Source organism: Schistocerca gregaria, chromosome 5 (genome assembly GCF_023897955.1).
Source record: "Schistocerca gregaria isolate iqSchGreg1 chromosome 5, iqSchGreg1.2, whole genome shotgun sequence".
Lineage (NCBI taxonomy): Eukaryota > Metazoa > Arthropoda > Insecta > Orthoptera > Acrididae > Schistocerca > Schistocerca gregaria.
In genome coordinates, this window is record NC_064924.1 from 18,440,631 (window position 1) to 18,449,006 (window position 8,376).

Consider the following 8,376-nt stretch of genomic DNA (forward strand, 5'->3'; position numbering starts at 1 on the left):
AAGAACGGGGAAATCTAAGCGGGCGGCACGGAAGCAGAGTGAGGAGGAGATACGCACTGGAAAAGAAACTGCAGCGCACCATAAAGCAGATCCGAAAAGACGGCAGTGACCGCGGCAGCACAGATGAAATGGGTTCCGTCGCCCGCCACGTGGGGGAGGCCGATATGGACATGCATGTCGACCGTCCGAGTCCTGAGCTGATGGATACTGGCCATCAGCATACGCCATCCGAAAAGTCTTGGGCCGACGACAGTGAATAAAACGGACCCTTCCTATCCCCACCATGCAAGATTACACACTTGCCACAGTTAATTTAAATCGGATCGCATCCGATGTCAAACTTAAATGTTTGACCGACTCTCTACATGCAGCAGATATCGATATAGTTTTCTTCCAAGAAGTTGTGTCACCCAAGGTTAGAGAAATACCTGGGTATGATGCCATATTAAATCTAGGCACTGAGACGGGAACTGCGATTTTATTCAAAGCTGGCATCGCTTACCAACCTACAGCGATCTTAAAAACGGGACACGGCATTGCCGTCCAATTAGAGGATTTGCTTCTCCTGAACGTGTGCGCCCCGACAGGGTCCGCTGGCAGACGGGACAGAAGTGATTTTTTTAGGGCTGAAGTTGTGCCATTATTAACAAACATTCGTCTGAAGATCATCCTGGGTGGGGATTTTAACTGCGTTTTGCGAAAAGCAGATCAACGTCCGAATTTTAATTTTTGTCCCGAGCTACTAATGTTAACAGATGGACTGCATTTAAAAGATAGTTGGTGTCACCTTCGACCACACACGATGGGATATACCTATGTGAGCGCTGCTTCTTCCAGCCGTCTGGATAGGTTTTATGTTTCTCAAGATCTTTTAAATACCATTCGTGATTGTGAACTATGGCCGCTCAGTTTTAGTGACCACTCCGCATACCACATAACGTTACGGCATTTGCGACAGAAGACATTTTTGGGACGCGGCACGTGGCAGCTGAATGTCTCTCTGCTAGAAGAAGCGGACTTAAGGCGTTGCCTCGTTGCCACGTGGCAGCAGTGCCTCCAGAGGCAAGCTCGGTATAGGGAGCGCATTCTTTGGTGGACGGATTTTGTTAAGCCGCGGATTCAGAAATGTCTTTGCCAGTTTGCCAGGACCAGGGCTTATTGGAGGAAACAGTCTCTAGAATTTTATTTCCTCGGTTTACGCCAGCTGTACAGCGATCCCTCCGCATTGTCCGACAACCTGATCCGCATCAAGCGTATCAAAGCAAAACTTACAGCTTTAGTTCGTGAAGCACTTGTTGGTAATCGGGTACGATCGCGCTCTTCTGATGACGTTTCCCACGAGTCCACATCGTTATTCCATATCATACGGGAAAAGAAACGTGGTAAACAAAAACTTATTGCTCATCTTACGGATGCTGGGGGGCATCTGTACAATGAGCAGGGTGCTATCAAGGCGTATGTCTTCAATTATTTTCGAGAACATTATTCCGAGTCAGATACCGATCTATCGGCGGGGGATGATTTTTAACCGACATCGCCTCCACAGTGGATCAGGATGATAACGCTGATCTCTTGGCCAATGTCACCTACTCTGAAGTTAAGTCCATTATTGCGTGCGCTGCCAAGAACAAAGCTGCCGGCTTAGACGGCTTACCGGTCGAATTTTATTCACGGTATTGGGATGTGATCGGCGACGAATTGACCCAAATGTACAATGAATTGCTCTCGCATGCTGCCTTCCCCCCGCAGTTCACGCAAGGAATGGTTGTCCTGGTTCCTAAAACATCAAATCCGACTATGTTAAATGATTTTCGGCCCATTACGTTGCTTAACTCCGATTTCAAGATCTTGACTAGGATTATAAGCAACAGGCTTAAAGTGCTTCTTGGCAAAGTACTTGGCCCTTATCAGACGAGTGCAGTCAGTGGTCGATCTATGTTAAATGCCCTGTGTGAATATCGTGACCTGGCTTATTTAACTTGGATTACCAACACTGATTTGGCGTTACTGTTTCTCGACTTCGATAAGGCGTTTGACAGAATTAATCACGGATTTTTATTGCGCACAATGAGTAAAATGGGATTCAGTCAGCGTTTTCGACAGCTTATTAAGAAATGTATCTGCGGAACGTCTTCACGCGTGAAGGTTAACGGCCAGTTAACCGCCCCTGTGCCTATACGACAAGCAGTACGACAAGGGTGCCCCCTTTCCATGACTTTATTCTCGATTGCTATAGAGCCACTTCTTAAAAAGTTTTACATTACTTTACATGGGTTGCAAACGTTAAACAACAAAACGGTCTGCCACGCCTATGCCGCCGATATCAGTGTGATTATTACTACCACCGAAGAGCTGGGGTCAGTTCGTCGGATTGTCCATCAGTACTCTGTCGCTTGTGGTGCCAGACTTAATGAGCGAAAGTCCAAAATCATGCCGTTGGGTCGTAATCCGAACTCCATCGATATTTCTTGGTTGGAGAAGACCGAACATCTGTGGCATTTAGGCCTGGTTATATCACCACATCCCCAGGCAATGCTCAACGCGAATTGGGAACGCAAGCTTACCATCTTACGTGCGGTGATCAAAGAACATAACATGCGGTCTTTAGACCGGATGCAGAGGGCACAGTTTATTAATAGTTACGTTTTCAGTAAGCTCTATCATACTGCCGCTGTTTTACCAATCCCAACAGCCATTGCGAAAAAATTTTTAGCACTTGCTTGCTGGTATGTCTGGAGAGGGAACATCTTTAAAGTTTCCTTTAAAGCTACCTCGTTACTTCGTTCCCGAGGTGGCTTAGGCGTCAAAGACCTTGAATCCCAATGTGTGGCTACTTTTTTAACTCGTACTTCCCGCATACTACACAGTAACCAAAATAGCCTTACGGAACAGCTTTTCAAGACCTTACGTCCAAAGGAGTTGTCTGCGCCAACGTATGTGGGACACATTCATCCCGAGCTCAGCTATGTCTGGCGATATTATGTGGAGCTCAGCTATGTTCAGGATAACCCGCATCCGTTCCACACGGCGGAGATCTATCGTGCTCTTACTAAACGGCAGCTGAATAACCCAATTGAGAAGAAACATTTAGGCATAAACTATAGAAATATATGGAAGAACATTAGTTATCCGTTCCTTCGTTCCAGAGTTCGATCTGTTTGGTATGACGCTGTCAATAAGGTGATTTCCACTGGAGAGAAATTGCACAAAATCAAGCTGCGGCCCACCCCGTTTTGTGCCAAGTGTAACCTAGTGGAAACCCTGCCGCATCTCTTCCACTGCAGGGATCAAACACAGATAAGGCAGTGGACACGAAAGAAACTCGCTGTCATTAATAGGACGTCGGATACTTCCATTCAACTTCAAGACGCGCTCCGACCGGACTGGCAGCTTTATCCTCAATCTAAGAATAATAGTTATGTCTGGCTCATGGGCCAGTTCGTCTATTACATGCTCGTCCATACAACGGCAACGCTACACGATTATCAGATGTACCTCATCGAAGAGTACTATGCGATTAAGAAATTGCGACAGTATAAAGACCAGTTCCAATATTTTCTCACTATTGCTTTAAGTGATGGAAGAATTTAAGTTTCTAAATCCATTGGGCGGAGTTTTTCTTTTTTTTTCACTACTTTGTTATTATTGTTATTGTTTCCATGGATTGGTCTGCTCCGCACCGTCAGATGTGGGTGATTTGCATCATGGATCAATAGACGGTACAGAGTACATCGTGCACTCGGCCTCGAACATTTAATTGTATTTTGGTGTTCCTTTTCGTTTTGCAATGAAAGCACTTTACTTTTGGTTCCGCAGTGCGACACCCTGAAGAGGATCCTCATTTGTTTACTTTCATTTCGCATTATCTTTCATCAAAGCTGCACAAAGATTTAGTAAGAACCAGAAGTTTTCTGCAGCTTCTATTATTCCTATCAAGAGGACTTATAATACGGGAAATGGTTGTTTGGCATGTCCCTGCTCTATGGTGCCCCCACGTTACCAGCGCGCATCTTCAAACGCATAGCATGCTCAAGGTTTTGAGAAGCAGGAATCCACAATCAACCATCTGGCAACAGAATTCACCATACCAATAAACGACATGGAAACTGGGAAAATTATTTGTACGCGAAGACCAACTTAGAGTATCTGCTGTGCTGGATTTCATAGTGTGCTGCGTAATCCTAAGACCAGACATGGATTTATTTTAACATTTTGTTTATATGTATAAAAACACTGGCGCACATGATACCACTTTAAAAATTAATACAAAAATGAATAATACACAAATAGCCATAACATAAAATCACAAAACCATGCGAATGAGTGCGGGGTATGGCGGTGACATCGTGGCCAGGCCTCAGGATGCGACGCCTGCCCGCCTTGCCGCCGACTGCCTAGCGCTGAGATGCATAAAAAAAATAAACAATTAAAAAATTAAAAAAAAATTTAAAAGGCAGCCCGGCTAGCTCAGTCGCTTGAGCATGATACTCTTAATCTCAGGGTCGTGGGTTCGAGCCCCACGCTGGGCGGAACGGAATTTTGTTCCGCTGCAGATGTAAATTACCGTTTTTCTGATTAACGTTATGTAATGGAAATAGCAACTTTAAACTTTGCCTACGTCTCTGTCAGTCGCAAGGAAACTGTATTTGAAAGTGAAGGTGATTTTGTAGTCATGTGTGAAAGACATGTTCTGAAATGCAAGTGTTGTTGTTTGGAGAGCACATCGGTTACGTGTCACATGTGTAGCCAAGCAGTAATAGGTCGCCAAAGCTGCAAATATTAGTCGGTGATATGAAGTGTTGTCAGCTGAAGACTGATGATCCAGACGACCGTAAGAACGAAGTACGCAAAAGAACAGCTAGGCCGCGCCTCTTTAGCTCAGTGCCAGAGTACTGGTCTAGTAAACCAGGGGTCGTGAGTTCGATCCTCACAGGAGGCCGACGAATTTTCGAAATCAGTTGCGCGTCGTGACCGTATAGCAAACAGTATCTGGGATGACGAACAATTAGCGACAGGCGTTATATAAGAATTACTTTCAGATGTGATTAAGGGGAATAGCGCAGATAAAGCATTTGCCAAAGTGGTACAGCATAAGGTGGGACGAGGCAGTCTGAATTATATCTTATAGATGTATTTTTCACATATCTCAGAGCCTCTCGCGGCCGTCGTCGCCGCCGCTTCTGCAGAAGTAGCAAATGGCCATCGTAGCAAATGCGGCGAGAGACGCCCTGTCTTCGATTGCGAATGCACAAAGTGTGTGGTTTTGTTTCCCAGTCTATATTTGGTCGGTCTCGTAAGAGGTTGAATGTGACGAAAGGGTGGGAAACAGCAAGGGGCAGCGTCTGTGTAGAACGAAAACACAATTCCTCTGGGGTGTGAGCGTTTCGAGATGAGTCGTATATAAGTCAGTGACCGTGTGGCCTAATGGTCAGTCTGCTTTCCGCAGCGCTGCGGCGAGGACGTCTTGTTTACGTCCCGTCCGCGTGGTCGCGAGTGCTCGTAGTTGTTTACTACTGCGTTGTCGCCTGTTTGGAGTCCATCACTACCGACGCACCATGGCACATTCATACAGACAAACCACCATCAAGATCAGTTTTCAACCCGATCATGCACGACCGCGAGCTTTTGAAGTGGAACGTTTCTTACGTGACGACGTTAAAATTTTCCCGCGAGACATAATTGGTATCCATCTCTCTATCACGAGCAGTGTTGTCTACGTCAAGCTAGTAAATGACGAGGTGTGCAACAGAATCGTGAGCGCACATGCGAACGGTCTTAAATTCAAACATTCTGATGGCCATATTGGGGCGGTCTCTATCGATCACGCGGGGCTTGGCCTACGTACGATACGCGTCTTCGAACTCCCTTTTGAAGTACCACCGGACGTAGTCGGCGCGGCTTTCCAGCCCTACGGCGGAGTGATCAGCCATATGGCAGAAGAATGGACCACCTTTACAACGTACCCCGTTAAGAACGCGGTACGACAGATTAAAATTGAATTGACCAAACATGTTCCGTCCTATCTTGTCATCGGCGGATGTAGGGCGATCATTATGTATGACGGTCAGCCACGCACTTGCTCTGGTTGTGGCCAAGTAGGGCACGTCCGTTCGGATTGTCCCCGACGACGGCTTACTCAAATCCCGACAGGTGAATCTATGACTCCTTCTACGGTGACGACCCTTCCTCTCAATTACGCCGAAGTTACACGGGCAGCAACCTTTACCGATACTGACGACATTAGTCCGATAGCCGCCCCCGACGGCGAGAACATAATGGCTTCTACAGTACAGGATCCGGTCTCTACAACGGCACCCCCACCTGAAGATAATCGCCGACCGACCTTGCAAGAAGACGTGGATGCCAGGATGGACATTGACCCACGGGTTGTGCCGACAGCGGCTTTTCTTCCAGACACCGGAGCAGCTGAAGAAATCCACCCACATTCAGATACTGAAGCACACGACCGTAAACAGCGTTCCCCGCGAAAACACAAGAGACGGCGGCGTGCTCCATCGGAGGAGTGTTTGCAGCGATCGTCTGACATGGACAGTGGAAATTCCGACGACGGTACCGGCGGTACAGAGGCCGCTGTAACTTCAAACTCAACAGATCGCCGTGGTGACGGCTTCAGCCCCTCCGACCCCACAGAACAGCAGGATAACAAGCAGGCAGCCGCTGCCGATTCCCAGCCAGAAGAGCCGATGGAGTCAGCGCCGAGTGCCGCAGCAGCCACTAACAGCCACCAACAGCCGATGGTATTTCATGGCGACTGGGCAGACGACTGTGAGGCACACTCCTTGCCCATCGTGTCGGACGACACGGGGGGAAATTTATCCCACCAGTGCTGACCCTTTCCCGCCATCAGTTAGAGTGACGAGACAGCCTTACAGGGGTACTGATGGTCAACACGGATGCTGTGGATAGACCTCAAACTTATCACATTGCAACTATAAACATCAACACTATACGGACGCGCGCTAAGTTATCCTTGCTTCAGGATATGTTGAACTCTGCTTCCATCGACATAGCCCTCCTCCAGGAAGTGTACGTCAACGACTTTCCAGGCATGTACGGTTACGATGCTTGCGTCTCTCCAGCTTCCCCAACATGCAGCGGTGTCGCTGTACTTCTTCGGGAAGGGATAGTGGCGGACGATATGATGTTTCTGCCTGGGGCAAGAGGAATGGCACTCACAGTACTGGGTGTCCGCCTTATCAATATCTACGCACCTTCCGGGACGGACAAACGTCGCGAACGTTCACGATTCTTTGCGGAAGACGTCGCCCCGCTCTTCCAAGGCCCCCACGACCGTCTGTTGTTTGGAGGTGACTACAATTGCGTACTGGCGCCCAGAGACCAACTACCACGTCATAATCCGTGCCCGGAACTCGAGACGCTAATTCGAGACCTGCAGATGGTGGACACTTGGGAACATCTTCACGGCCACCGACCGGGATTCACGCACTTCACGAGTCACTCTTCCAGTCGTATCGACAGGATTTATGTCTTACGCTCTCTCGCCGCTGGAACACAGGATGTGGAACTGTGGCCTGCAGCATTCTCGGACCACTCAGTTTACATTCGTGCCGTCACCCTGCGGCGGCGACAAATGTGGAGAAGCCGCAGCCCGTGGAAATTAAAAATCGCTCACCTGTCGTACCCGGATTGCCGCCAAGCCGTTGAGGATACGTGGCATTCGTGTGAAAATCGCCTCCGTGCGTATCCCACAACGATCCGCTGGAGGTTGGACTGCGCCAAACCGGCACTGAGGCGAACGTTGATAATCTACGGTCGCGACCATGCTACTTGGCGAAGACATACACTCGACTTTTACTTCCGGGTCTTGCGCACCTGCGATGCTATGGCGCCGTCTCCGGAACGACAAACGGCGGTCCACCGTGCCAAGGCTCAGATCCTCGCTCATATGCGACGCCACCTAGAGGGGGTAGTCATCCGCTCGAGGACGCAGGATCGGATACCTAGCGAACGCCCGTCAATGTTCCACGTCCTTCGTGAACGTAAACGACGCCAACGAGCGCTGATACGCTTCATCGATACGGAGGACGGTCATCGCCTCACCACGCAACAAGACATAAACACAGCGTTCTACAATCATTATGCCCAGCTCTATTCCGCTCAGACCCGTGATCCGACAGCACTGGAGGACGTCTCTCAGACGATTTACGGCACCGTCACCCCGGTAATAAAAGCGGCCTTGATGGAAGAAATTACAGAAGAAGAAGTGATCAACGCCATTAGAAAAGGAGCTGTCAACAAGTCTCCGGGTCCTGATGGCCTCCCCTTGGAATTTTACCGGACTTTTCAATATTTATTAGCCTCCCGATGGACGGACATCTGTCGCGAACTACTATC

General features: G+C 48.5%; 2 non-coding genes across 2 annotated transcripts; both read left to right on the forward strand.

The window, feature by feature from the left end:
• The first annotated feature begins 4,456 nt into the window (after positions 1-4,456).
• Positions 4,457-4,529, forward strand: Trnak-cuu (transfer RNA lysine (anticodon CUU)). Its single transcript has one exon. It is a non-coding gene; the product is annotated as a tRNA-Lys (tRNA).
• Positions 4,530-4,867: 338 nt separating this feature from the next.
• On the forward strand, positions 4,868-4,939 carry Trnat-agu (transfer RNA threonine (anticodon AGU)). The gene has a single exon. It is a non-coding gene; the product is annotated as a tRNA-Thr (tRNA).
• The last annotated feature ends 3,437 nt before the right edge of the window (positions 4,940-8,376 follow it).